This window comes from Phytophthora infestans, genomic scaffold, assembly GCF_000142945.1.
Source record: "Phytophthora infestans T30-4 supercont1.2 genomic scaffold, whole genome shotgun sequence".
NCBI lineage: Eukaryota > Oomycota > Peronosporomycetes > Peronosporales > Peronosporaceae > Phytophthora > Phytophthora infestans.
Window position 1 is genome coordinate 3,739,764 of NW_003303757.1, and position 15,049 is coordinate 3,754,812.

Below are 15,049 nucleotides of genomic sequence, written 5' to 3' on the forward strand. Positions count from 1 at the left end.
CAAAGCTAGATATAATATATATTCCGTGTTCTACTACATTTGAATTAAAAGCCACTGTACACACTATCCTTAGTGCTCACATGTTCTGCCTCACCAACCGCCTCTCCACCTATCTCTTGCTTTTCCTGAAGTCAGTTCTGACAACATCACATATGGCTATGTATATCTGGCAGCTGGCTGTTACAGATGGGTAGGCGCGTTATAGATCTAGCTCGGCTGAATGCTGTTGATCGTCATGGCAAAGGTAGACATGACTCTAAATCGTTGCAAAGGGGAAGATTTCGTCGCTACCACCAGGGTTTAAAGTATCTGCAAGATGAGCACCATTTTACCCTGAAACATTTTTGTCTTAATTATCGATTGAGCGCTTCGCTACTGAATTGGCACCACTCTGAGGTGCGCTTCATTCCAAACTCACTCTCTGCTATTCATAATGTGGGTCATTATCATTGGTGCGCTGAACCTCAACATAAATCGGAAAAGAGATTCCAAAACAACTTAGAGATAGAGAACACGTCTACCAAAACGTATTGGGATCCCACGCCATCGGGTGAATTTGGCGACAGATAGTACTTCGTCGAGCCGAGAGGTACTCGCTACCGTGTCGTTAAAAGCGACGGTCCGATAAAGCAAGTAAATACGACTTCGTATGCATAGTATGGTGTATAACCGCTAGTACATGCTGATGTTCACCAAAATTACCGATTTCTCCCCTCTTTTTGGCTCGCTGAACTCATAATATCATGCCGATGTTCACCAAAATTACCGAATTCTCCCCTCGATCTGGCTCGCTGAGCTCATGATATCCTAATATCTATGAAGGACATGTACCGATGCTCGCTGACTCGACACAATTAATCAGACTGACTGTAATAATCAGTTCCGTCCGTTTTCTAACTCGGGCATGATAGGATGAGCTCTGTTGACTTACTTACCGACTTAATTGCATAGTTACTGACTGACGGAGTGGCGTAGATCCTTTCGAGTGGTATTTACTGGATCTGATATGTATGCCGAGCACATCAAGCCACATGGCTGTAGGCAGATTATCAGATTGTAGTGGTGTTTAAACTTGAGTCGAATAGTAGCTGGTGTACATAGGATGACGTATATTCGCTGCCTACTTATCTCTCGGCGTGCTACTTAATGTTTCTGTGCATCTCGCAGGTCGCCCATGAGTGTATATGCCACGTGCTCGTGGTAACCAACACCTATATATGGGGTCACTGTTGCTTTCTCGGTACCTTTGTATCGTCGCGCAAGCTTACTGTGCTTACGCTTCTGATGTATCAGTCTATATAACCCAGCGCGTTACTAACTGTGCACAGGTCATACCGCGGTGATACAGGCAAGCTAACTGCGCGTCTGCTAGCAGTAGTCAACGCGATATATACGCGCGCGGCGGGTACAGCTTATAGTCACCCGCGACTTAGCCGAGCTCCTAGCTCTTCCATTATGGACATGGAGGTAAAGTATAGTACTGCATACCGACATATTGACCTGTCACGCACACCTGTATGGTCAACACTACAGCACACGTCCTCACATCTATGTAGACAGCAACTTTTTCGCGCGTAGTACTCACTCAATACTGTATATTCAATTGTGAGCGCGCATTAGTGTAATATAGGCTGTAAGCGTTAGTGGTACATTTAACATGATTTATCTTGTGTAGAAATGAGTGAGTGTACTTGCCGTCTACGGTGACGCATATGCCGATAGGGACGGCCAGCTTGCGGCTGTCCACAGTAGATACCAGGTACTAAATATTATTTGAAACGCGCTACGCTATTTTGGTGTGTCAACACTACTGACTGCACCATAGGAAGATTACCGTATGTGCGGCTCCAAACCTCGCACTGTAGTCCGGTATAGTGAAAACAAAAAAGTGGGAAAATGGGGGCCTAAAAGGGTATATTTACCAATAACTTGCTCTTCTGCTGCTTCTTTTGCTCGATGTACTTGGCGTTTCCGGCGGTCAGCTTGCGAGGGCGGCTGTGTCTATTTTTCTGCTTGGGGTAGCAGTCAGAGCCCATCGCCTTCTCGACGTTTGTTAGGCTTTCCTGGCGGCGCACTTCGGTCATATCAGGTAGGGGGGTGGGGGTCCTCCCAGAGATCAACGGCTTTTAGGCCGTTCTCGCAGGCAATACAGCGCCGCACGATGTACCGCTCACTGATAGTCCGAAACGCGTAATTTTTGTACTGCAGCTTCCCACAGCAGATGCAGCGCGCCCCTGGGTCCGTCGTAGACCGCTACCTATTCAGCAGAAGCATGTCAATATTGGCCTTGCACGTGGGCCTCGCCTTGTTGCAAACTGTGAGCAAACTATTATAATTAATAACGTGCGTAAACGTATTGGATATTTTAACGGATATTTACTGCTGGGTGTGTTTTATTAAATGAAATACTTAGTGTGAAAAGCGTTGTCTTATTATGTCATCAGCATGTATTGCTTTAACAATAAAATACGTCAAAATAGTAGCCAATACACGGCCATTTAATGCTGGTACTCATTATTAAACAAAAAAAAATTTAGAAAAAAAATGTAATCGCTTAAATAATGCTATTTTCATTTTTCGAGCAAAGTATACTTTTAAGCAATAACAGCGACTTTAAACACCTCCACGTAGGTACCATGCGCGCGTAGTGCGGTGCCCGGGTGCAGCTAACGCAAAGGTCGTAAAGCCTACTTTAATAAAAATGAAATCATATTGATCATATTATCGTCTTTACTTTGAAAAGTTTGTGGAAAATAACTTCGCAGAGCCCTTACAAAGTGCGGTCTGTGAAGCCTACAATAATTATATCTATTTAAGAAGTGTGGAGAGCTCTTACAGAATAGTAAAGTGCATAGCTCTTACAAAATAAAGTGGTTACTGTGCCCGATTTGCAGTACATACGACAGGTGTCGCGTAGCTAAATGTAAATATACAATCATCAGCGCAGTTCGCCTAGTCGTTTGTAACCAATCGATGCGTTTCGTGCTCGGCAGAAATGTTTTATCACGCTCAATAGCGAGGGCGAGAGACAGTAAAATCGTGCGACAGATCCAGTCAGTGTCGCAGGTCGGCAAATATTGCCCAATCAGGGCGCGAGCTAATTGTGTCCGCTTTTTGGATATATTTGTAGTTTTGGCATAGTTAGGTCGAGTCAGAAAGATAGGCGCGGTCGGTAAGAAGGGGCTTAAATGTATTAGAAAGGCCGAGTGTAACTATGGGAAAAGGTAGGAAAGGCAGCAAGAAAGGAAACCGACGGACTTATTGACAGACGGACGGACAGGCTGCAAGTTCAGGTGGCGGTAAATGAGTGTGCGCCGGCACTCACATAAGGAATACGGTGTTGTGCCTTACTGCCAAAATGCCCTCCGATTTAGGGACCTACGTAGAACCTCCGCTCCTACGTAAGGCCTCATTAAATCAACGCTGGAAATCAGTTAAGCTTAGGCTGTAACATGAAATGGAACGCGCTCTGGGTAAAGTACATGGCTGTCAGACAGGAAGGCCCAACGCTCTCCTCTATCTAGCAATTGTCATACGGCAATACGATACCAAGAACTTAAGTAAGCTCTACACGCCTCAGAATATTTTTATTTTTCTGCTACGCGGTTAGCGCCGGTAGCACTCAGGGCGGGCGTTGCATGAAGTCAATTGAGTTCTGCGTACTTGTATCACTGGGCTATCCATCTAGGCTAGTTCTCTTGAGCAGGGCCTACAAAGAAGGAAATGGCCGGTGCATATTAGCCATTCGAACTTTAATTTCGAGAACGGCCCCTTACGTAGGATCGAAAGCCTTACATAGGACTTGCGGCCGCCATTGATATAATTTTACCATCATTACAACAAATTTTAGGTATAGCCCTATCCTCTCCTTCTTAGAACCAGCCTTTTGAGGTCTGATTGGCCAAAGTTTGAAAAAGGCACGACACATGTAGCTTCGTGTAAAACATCGGAGATTGGCAACATCAATAGCGCAAAATACATAACTTTTTATTAGTACATTTTATAAGACAAATTTATCAGCACTAAGTGATCTCTATCCGCGGCAGGTAATACTGCAATACTGCATACTGTCGTGGGTTCAGCGTTAGCAATCATCTATGTAGCAAACCACGGCCTCACATTCGCACTCACACTCAGATCCACTCACGAATTTCTGGCAAATGCTTCACACCGCAGACTAATCCTCCCTTGTAATATACCGAGATGTGCGTCTCAGTGTAAACACCGTCGCCAACCCACACAGTAGTCCCGTTACATGGTCTTCACGTGGTGCCCTCTTCGACACCCAGAATGGGCGATCACTCTCATCTCACGCCAAGAACATGGCACTAACACAGCGACCATCCCTGCAACTATTCCGATAGCGCCACTCTCAATGGCGGGTACAGCAGCAGCGTCACAATGGCGTCCATGGTGGACGATGTGCCGCCGGAGAGTAGTAGCCTCAGAAACACCGGGTCGTCTGTTACCTAACTCCCGTACGTTAATGATGTCATATTATCATTTGCACACAACGCGCCCTTTAATCCACTCACGAATTGCTGGCAAATGCTTCACACATTGAATAGAGAACGCGACTCCGTCCTCGTCATACGAAAAGCATGAGTATCCAGCGTCTGGCGTAGGGCGACAGATGTGTCCCGGTGCAAAGGCAGAACCTGGGGGTCCCACGCGCCACCTTCTGATTTGAGTTGTTTTCAGGAGCTGATTCGTTCAAACGCGATTATTTCCTTACCTCCTAAAAGAAACTTACACACTTAATGTGGATATCTTCATAAACCCATAGCCTCAGATTCTGCGGAGGTCTCTCACACGATGCACAACCTCTAAATAATTAAAGTGGCTGGCACATTGCCACGTCCATGCAGGATTTTTATTAAAGGAAAATGCTTCCCTGGAAGACTCAAAGAGCTCGTAAAAACCTCAAATTTTACCACCACATGTAATCTCAAATGTGTTAAAGCAGGGTTCTACACAGCTAATCTGTGTTAAACTGACGTTCTTACACGAAATCCTACTGGCTCCCTGAAAGAACTGAGATTAGGGTTACACAAGGTCATTGTTATTTCGGTATCATATAATCATCCAGACCTTGACGCTATTGGTGTAGTGGTATGTGGCCGCTGTAGTCTTACTGAAACATCGCGGCCCTTTCGACTTCCCAATGAACAAAGGCGGGAGACTTTTGATATCGTGTCGACTGCCTCATGGCAATGACGTGCGGATGGAATTTCGCACGTCATTGCCATGAGGCAGTCCGTTGGCGGGTGGTGCTCCGCCAACGGTTGGCGTGAACTGAAGGCAACACGGGTAGTACGGTAAATGTAAATTCGAAATACTACTAAATATATTTACGTTTAAATGGTTTAGTCCGCTTATCGAATTACACTGCGCTTCAATCTGACTCGTACGCCTAGTAAGGCAATGCTGGACACATCGATTGACTACGAGAGATTACGAGGCAAGACTAGTATCATTCAATACACACACGCTCAGTCAGGGTGATTTATGAGGCTGCGTGGTACTCCGGCTCCTTTTATCGAGCCGCTTCGCTCCAGAGGCGCTAAAATCGTGCTGTACATGGCAATGTTTGTGCCGATCACTTTGTTGGTATTGTGGCTCGAATTCGACAACGGAGTGTTGATGGATCACGGCAAGAAGACCCGCAGACTAATCCTCTCTTGTAATATACCGAGACGGGTCTAAGTGCAAAAACCGTTGCCAACCCACACAGTACTCCCGTTACATGGTCTTCACGTGGTGCCCTCTTCGACACCCAGAATGGGCGATCACTCTCATCTCACGCCAAGAGCATGGCACTAACACAGCGACCATCCCTGCAACTATTCCGATAGCGCCACTCTCAATGGCGGGTACAGCAGTGCATTCAGCGTCACAATGGCGTCCGCGGTGGGCGATGTGCCGCCGGGAAGTAGTAGCCTCAGAAACACCGAGTCGTCTGTTTCCTAACTCCCGCACGTTAATGATGTCATATTAGCGAGTGCTCCTCTGCCGACATGTAAAGCAAGAAATGGGGCATTGCCTAGCGCTCGACACATGTGACGACCCAAGATAATAAGCCACAGCGCATTAAATAAAGTGAAACTTGATACAGGCGTGTACAGTGCCGCAGTGACAAGAGTGTAGGCTCGGCCGTGTTGAACTTGTCTGCGAGAGGTCTCAACATACCTGGTAATGAGTTTGATTTTCTCAACGCCCGATCACGGGACTGGCGCACACATGGATGCCGTCGATGGTCGTGAGGAGGGCCAGAAGAGCGCTCGTGGATTCCGTTGGAGGTTCCGACGGAGTAACAGCACGGAGGACGCGCTGGTGGTGGATGTGTCGGAGTCTTAATCCTATTGGTATTCTCGCTCAGTTAGTATAAGACATTAAGGATACGTTATAAGAAAATAATCTTGGGTCAGTGCTAATTTAACGCTTGTAAAACGAAAGCGGCCTCGCTTCCAGTTTCGCCACTTTCCTCACAAGCTTCACAAGCCAATACCCAGGGGGTTCTTTGCATCCTCGATTTCGGGTTTCTTTATTAACTTTATAGAATCATCATGACCATCAGCCAACAGATTAAAGCTCAAGCGAGGTATTGCGTTGCCATCAGGAAAACCGGCACAAGCGCGTCCGACCCATCGGAGGCGAGCACATACTATGAGAGGGATAGTGGTGCAGTGGGTAGAGGTACGGAGACGTTGGCGTCTTGTGACGACATATTGGACGGCAATTCGTACGAGCCTAGTGGAAGTACTATCTCAGCTAACGTCTCCTTAAGCTGGGAGAGCCAGTTAAAGAAGAAGCGCTTACGTAGCTAGAAAAAGAGCGAAACAAACGCAAACGTGGTAGACGCTTGGTTCGCGATAGCTCCAACCTCGAGGTTCCCAAGCTCACAGATCTGACGGCTAGAAGCTGTGGCGCACAATGATCGAGCTAAAGCTCATGGTGCAGAAACCCTGGTCGTTAGTGGTCGAGCGTAAAGCGAAGAACGCTTTTTGGAGTTCTTATCGTAAGCGTCGTTGGAAAGTGCGCTGGCTGAAAGCGCAGAAGACGATTGCTTGATCGCTAGGTCCGCGTCTCGTTTGTCGCTACAGATGCTTACTGGTAAGCTGTTATCCTGTCGCTCTAAATAGAAGAGGAAGACAATGCGGGAAGCGCAGCCAAGAACGAAATTCTAATCAAGGGTACCATGCTTGCGTACGGTGGCTCGAGGTGAACGACGACCTCATTGACGCTTTGCTGAAGCTTCAAGAGGATCTGGTCACTCTTGCGTTTCCGCTCAACTCTGAGCTTGCTCGTCGACCGCTCATCAATGCGCTGGAAGTGTTGCCAGATTTCAGCAACGAATAGCTGGCCGCTCGACTGAAACGTTCTGTACTTGAAGCTGGCAGAGTATGTGGGTGGAGCTTCGCCAGAGACCAATACTGTGTCCAATGGTCGCAGAGCACCACGACCCTTCAGCTGGATGAACGCCCCTACCAGCTTAAGACGTCGACCGAGTACTTTAGCTGCTTCACGATAACCCGCATAGTCCCCGGCATCGTGGTGCCAGAATGAAATGAAGACACTTTTCCGGTCGACAAGGTCATCGCAGATCTGTATGAAATGGTATAGATAGAAGTCCGTGCTCCAACTGTAACTAGATTGGTCATCGGTATCGCGAGTGTCCAAGAAGAAAAGTCACTCCCATCGAAAGGAACACCACAGGGATCACCGTAACCATGACGCAAGTCGGGGCACAAGAATCAAGGCGGTATCGGTCCCATGGCGCTGATGGTATTATCGAGCTCGTCACAGAAACAAACTGTGGTCGGTGATGTGGAGTAGTGTCTTGACAGTGGTAGTTAAACAATATTTGTGGTGATTTCTTCTCTTTCGTGGCGCGCATAACTGTCGATAGGGTTCGAGTAAAGCGCTACACTAGCTGTAGCACGATGAATGTGAGTCATCAAGGCTCTGTTGAGTTGATCGTCGTCAACCCGATCACGCGCCGTCAAGGGCAGCGGGCTTGCTTATATGTCTACTACGTTCCTGGTGCGATCGCTATCTCAACTCGCTATACTTCACGCTGTCACAGTTTGGTTATTTATGTCGTTGGCAGATGACTAGTCCGCATGCTTCATGGAAAAGCCCGACGTTTCCATCAAGTTTAAGACGGATATTGGTATTTATCGAACCTGGTCGTCAAAGCCACGGCAAAAGTTGCCGTTCGAGATAGCATTTTTTCTATCTTAGCTCTTGGGCTGCTGAAAATGTGATAATATCAGCTAGATTCCCATGTTCGTAACCAAGAAACGTCGGGGCATTCTTCTGAGAGGACTTCGTGAGAAGGACGACCCAGGAGGACTTGTGAAGCTGTCCCGTCTAGCGTGTGTACCACATGTAGAGCCGTCTCTCCCAAAAATGTTCGGTAAATTCCCCATGTGTAGTAGCAACCTAAGCACGATGCCATTCGCTCCATCATCCGTTTATCTTCCAGAGTGTAGATATTCGGCGTAGTCCGCTAGAAGCCAAGTGAACTACTGGCGTTGTGAAGGCGACAGTTGTCGAACTCGCCTCTCTGATCAGAATGAATCACTTCGATCCGCCATTTTCGTTCGTAATATTTCACGTGCAGCCGGTTACTGACCGCAATTATGAGATCCTTCGATTCACGCTTTTGTCGAAAGAGATGGATTTACGTGTATCGAGAGAGCTCGACAACAACAAGTAAGAAGGACGTGCAGCCATCAATGGCTGACTCATTGACCGTACACACATGGACTTGATGCATTTGCAGAGATTTTGGCGCGTGATGGCCCCTCTCACGATATGTTATCTGAACTGTCTTTCCCTTAATGCATGATAGACAATAGGTAGCATTAGACGTATTGTTGGCAGCATGTGGTCCACGAGCACACTGACTGTTAATCATTTCCAAGATTGTATCAGAGCTACCATGCACGAAACGCCTGTGCCATACCTCTAATGATGTCTTCATGATAAAATGCAGTAATGCGTTGCACACAACTTTTGATACGGCGATTATTGTGGACTACTCTCCTCCATCGACGAAAGAAAGTAAGGTGCTAGACTTGACGGGGGAGAAGGGGGGCAACTCACCGTGGAGGCAACATTGTCTGGACGGAAGATTACACAATTGTCGTGAGTATGTGGCGATGCTGCTGGCTAATAGCTACAGTCGTGTAGACTGCCCGCTCCGTGCGCGAGATCCAAGTGTCCCAATGCTTATGCAATTGAGGACATGGTGAAGTTAGTCTCAATAGAAGAGAGCATACTGTAACGGGCAGTCGCTCCAGGTACTGGCTTAAGTCCCCCATTATCTACTTTCCTTCAACCCCAACAAGAGCGGGTTTACTCTTCAAGTTTGTCGGGCAGTACGCGCAAACAACCGGGCAACCAGCACATTCAGTCGGGCTTCCTACGAATTCAGTCGGGTACATTTAAGATTTGGTTGTGAATGGAGACAGCGAATTATGTTTGAAGCATACGCTCAGAGGATTTGGGATTACGATAGATAATTGGTGCTCACATAAACGCTAAAATGCGGTGACGTTGGGTAACGACACCAAGCATCTTCTAGAGATATTGTGGAACAGTTCAAGGGTATTTTGAGCTCGTCAATGCATCCGGATAGTTGCATTACATCTCTGAAGTATAATCAACCAGCTTACCGAGAGAGAGATTTTGTGAGTCGAACGTTCAAGATAGGTGTTGTGCATCACGCAATCTACGACAGTGAAATGCAGTACGTCTTGAACCTGGTTCAAACGTATATACAGGCTTTAGGGTACTACACTGTGCGACAAACCAATGCGGAGACCTCACTCGACACGGCAAAACCACCGAAGTGGCCCACAGCGGGGTTATGATTTTCTAAAAGATCAGTGTTCGATCTTAATAATTTGGTGATATTTAAATTTTTCTATTGGCCTCCGGGACAATTCAGGACTTACATACTGGATTTTGGTATTTTTCAATTGAGTACTACTAGTCATTTCGAGGAGTGATCGGCTAAGTACGAAGAAGGTAACTGGATTTCCCGAACCGAACCGATCGACGAATCCCTGCCATTTGTCGATTTGCCGCCAGAAATTCAGAGCTCGGCCGACCCAGGAAGCTCAGGGTTACGTGAAGAAGCAGCCAGGTTGCCAGCGAGATTATGGCCCCTGCTGTCGCGTTCCCTCGTTCCAGTCTGGTACCCGCGGCGCTCGTCGTACGCTAACCTCGGGAGTCGCACGATTCGATTGGAGTTGTTCGACAAACGCTCAGGTCGTTGGGGCGGCCCTGTGTATGCGACACTCGACCGCGATCCGTGTCTACTCGTGACCACCTCGATCTCGTTTGCTGTGAAGCGGCCTGCCTGACATGCCATTTCAGTGTTTCTTCTTCCGGGCCACCGTCGCTCGGACCTCGACGCAGCAATCCAGAATCACGTTGACGTCTAGTGGTTTGGAGCTCCTGGAGCGTTCGCTGCTCACGATGTTCCAGCTCCCTTGGCTCGCCCCTTTCTTTGTATTGCGCCCATGCCGACAAGTTAGTTCACAGGACCTCTGAGGTTTTGCTGCGTGGACAAGTGATTGAGTACGGGAACACATTTCCCATCGCGTTGGTGGACACAAGCGACCTGATCCTGAACCCAGGTTGTGGCTACGTGTGCACAATAGCCATTCGACGCTACACTCAAAACGCCGGCATGTTGTGGGCATTCCTTTTGATAACGTGCGCGGCATAGAAATATCTCATGAAGCATTTATCCTTGTTTTCTGTCATGGAACACCTGGTGCCCCCCCCACCGTGTAGAACTCCTTGGAAGGCTTTCACCTCGTCGACACCCATCGGCTCAGCCGACGTTTGACCGAATTTGACGTAAGCCTTTCCTGCACCGGGTGCGGAGGGCTACTCCACTGTGGACTTAGGTACGCGGGCCATTACGTATGTATCCCGCATTGGACGAAGGCTTCCATGTGCTGGCGGATTGGACGTGGCGACTCGTGGCCCCACGCGAGACGACAACTTCACCCCACAAAGCATCGCCACTACAGCGACGACAGCCCCATGCTGATCACTAACGCAGATACAGGACCTACCCCATGCACGAAGTTTGTTACCCACCCCACGATGGGTGCATCGCGGACACCAGGTGTCCCTTCGGCTGCTGCTGTGGCCTCCGACCCCAATCTTCTCCAGGTCATGCTTCAGGAGCAGCGTCAGACTAACGTACCCTGATGTCCACAATGGCTGCCGCTGTTGTCTCCCTGCAGCAACAAGTACGACCATTTCAGGCCCAGGTCCAGCCAGCCCCCCTCCCCCACCTCGGTCTCATAAAAAAACCACCGTAGTCGCTATAGTCATCCACGATACTGCCGATGCCTCTCTCCTCTCCACTGTACGTCGATCGAGATCCCGGCATCGTCACTCCCAGTCTCTAGATCATGTGGCCCAGGGCCATCTCCCCACCGGAACACATTCGTTTTGGCCTTCATCCAGTGAGGCGTCGGTTCACCAAGCCGGTCGAGTTGGCCGCGCATTCCGGCTCCCAGTGCAGGTACGGTCAATTCTACTATTGTTTCTCTAACGCGTCCTGACATACTAAAGTCTGCATCACACACCACCAGGAGAGCTTCAGGGGACAATATCGGGTTACCAAAGAGACGTATTTTCAGTGGACTTCTTCAGTTGACCATTCGACGACTTCATGTCTTCCAAACACAGGGCCTATAGCAAAGGCCAGACGGTGGTCCACGATGATTCACTGTAAAGCGACTCTGAGCCGGCTCCTCCCATCCCAAACTGCCTGGGCGGAAAAATTGCACCACGTGCTTCACGTCCTCCAGGAGGCGGTCGGGTTAAGGTATCTTATCGATCTTGCGATTGTGTTCTTATCTCGAAAGCCCATGTTGGCATGACGCTGTAGCAATCGCTTCAGAAGTGAAAACCCCGCTTCAATCGGATTGAAGTCGGAGCTGTATGGTGGTAGAAAGAAAAGCAGTAGAGCTTGTAGCTCCTCGTACATGTACATGTGAGTCTTGGAATTATCAGAGATAGCAATCGAGCGTGATGGCGGCCATGGATTGCAACGTTTTCTTGAAAACTTCGTGAAAGGTCTCGCGCGAGAAAGCATCTTCCACGCAATACCTGAAAACAAAACCGTGACGTTCACTGCTGCAAGCACGAACAGCCGCTTGTCCTTCGAAAACGGAACAGGTACGGTGGCGGTCGTGAGCCGTGCAGACCATACATGACGACGTAGTACAGATCTAAATCTAGAATACACAAAATTAAAAGTCCACCAACTACTGCGAATGATGCTATAGCGGATTCTACATTGCCTTCCATCTTCTAATGTTTCGTCTACAGATACGAGCTGGCTAGGACCGCTGTAGAACGACGAAAGTCGAGAGCTGTATTCCTTGTGTTCCCGAGGCAGACATTCTGATGCTCGCTTTCTTCATACTTTTTCAAAGCGCAACGACTGACAAATGGTCGCATCGGAAAGACACCCACCTGTAGCAAATACCTCTAGAATAGCTTTATGCAATTATTCAAATAAAACGAGGATGTATTTCCACGTAGGCAGATCGAGAAGGTGCACAATGCCTTCAAGAAGTATGTGGATATACAAACTCACAAACATGCTTCGGCCACTTTGAGGTCTTCTCAGCAGGAGGTTTTTTGTCGAAGTTTCCGGTCAGAACAAGCCTTTGGTACCATTTTGTAAGACTACGGTCAGAAATGCCGAGTATTGTTTCCACAAGGCTCAGTCCAACATTTTACCTGCAAACTAGAGCTGTGGCACGCCATCTCAGATCAAGTGAAAAGGTCATTCGCGATGGCATATAGAGATTTGAGTGGCTGACAAGACAAGGGACCTTACCGAATAGCAATTGTCATATCCATCAGCCTTCGTATGAGAAATTAGGGTTGTATGCTTCCCTTGTAAGTATAATAATTACAATCATAACGAATTGGAAAGGAAATAGACAAATGGTCAGCAAAAATGGGACATCATAACCGGACAAAATGCCCCTTTAGCGTAAAATGGAGGTCAGAATCGAGTTCAGGAGGGGGGAGGTACCCCGACAACCCTCCCAGCGCGCATAGAAGATCCAACAATGTCCTTCATGTGCTAGCTACTGTGCGCCCACGCGCGCGTGTAGAGATAAAGCCTTAACATCATAAATGCTATATCAAACGCTAGCATATTCTTTGCCGTTAACGACTCTATCGATAACATTCTCCTCTTCTGACACGTCGCCGATGCGCATATCGAAAAGACCCAACTGCTCTAGACGGCGTACGGCATTATCTATCTGCACTTGGATTCCTTGTCGTCTTCATTTTCTTTTTGCACTCCATTAAAACCGTTCGCAATAGTGGCTGTCGTTAGCTCACCCCATGATCCTGCAGCTCAGGAAATGGCATTCGACCGAGATGCAGCAACCATCGAGAACGGCTCAGACGCAGCCATTACCAGCTCCTGCGTCTTCATTTGATCCTCTAAACCCATAATCCATTGATCGCGTAGACGAAGCTTCAGTGGGCAGCTCCATGCGATATCAGCTGGTTGACATACTCCAATGCAACCCGCTGGTACGTGCATCAGGTCCACGTTGAGCTTCTTGGCGTATGCTAAAACAGCTTCCGTTCAATGACCTAAGAAATCATTTAGCAAAAGCAGCACATTTATTTCCATGCTTGCCTTCACACCAAAGTGAAAGCGTAGAAAGTCAACCGTGAGACCATTGTTTTGCACCAGCCGTTAACGTTTCGTAGATGTTGTGTTGCGCTTGAAGTGACTCCACCGTTTTGTATAGCAGTTTGTCAAACCCATGCCTTTTTTGCCGTTTTCTGGACGTGTCGCTATCTCCTTGTCAGTGCCCGTGGGGAGCACCCACATAGTATAAGAGCTCTTTGCAGTGATCGTAGATTATGGTAGGTATTCATGGACGACTGGCGTTTGACCAGCCTTATGCACAACGTCGACACCGAGCTCCTCCATCCTTTGCTTCACCTTGACATTGAAAACTTCCGGTGCAGCGTCAGCGTCATCTGGTCACACATAATCTTGTCGAGTCTGCGCACGCATGGCCAGGCGGTGTCGCTTTGGTAATCCCTTCGCCCAGCCCCGGGATGCTGCCGTCAACTTTCTAGGAGCACCAACGTCGTGAACCACCGACTGAGCATTCCGGTGCAGCATTCAGAATGACACCGGGATACCTTGAGTACGGTACGCGTTGACCCACTTAGCAATATGCACTGCAGCATCAGCCGGAAGAATTGAGCCGGTCCCGACTGCACGGATCTTACGAAGCTTAGCCAAAGACAGAGAGTTACACAACTGGAGTAGCATGTCGTTTTGCTTGCGACACAGGTAGATGCTCGTCCGCTTGGTTTGCAGCTGAGATCCACACAAATATGAGAAGAATTTGTCGAGGGTCGACCCCATACTCTTTACAATAAAAAAGAGCACTACGTCCAGTCGAAACTGATGCGTGGACACCGAGCGCTTGTTTTTGCTAGCCCGTATTCCGCCGGTTTCACCGAGCTTCTGTCTTCCTCTGGTCATTTGGAAATGAGTGCGATCTGGTGGCGGTACAGGAAATTGCTGCGCCTAACCAAAGTGCCTCACTTCGTAGACCACCCATTCGGTGAAGGATATAACAAAAAAGAATTGAGAATGTATCTACTCGACTTTAATTGGCTATAATGCATTCTCGCATTCGACAATTTGCTGGATATGACAATTGTTATACGGTAATTGGACGTGTTTAAAAAATGAGGGTTGTCCACAGTAAATTGGACTTTTAAGTTCAATTTATTAAAAATCATTTTTTTAAAAAAAAAGCTACCTGATGACAAAAAACTAAAAAAAACTAGTATTACTCCGAAATACTGAAGTAAGTACTTTTTACAGTTAAATAAAAAAGAGAAAGGCTGGAAAGTGTAAATTTCCTTTTATTAATACCTCTTGTCATTCATAAATTAAATATCCCAGCTTACCTTTCATAAATGATACGAGGCAATCGGTGGGATTCAA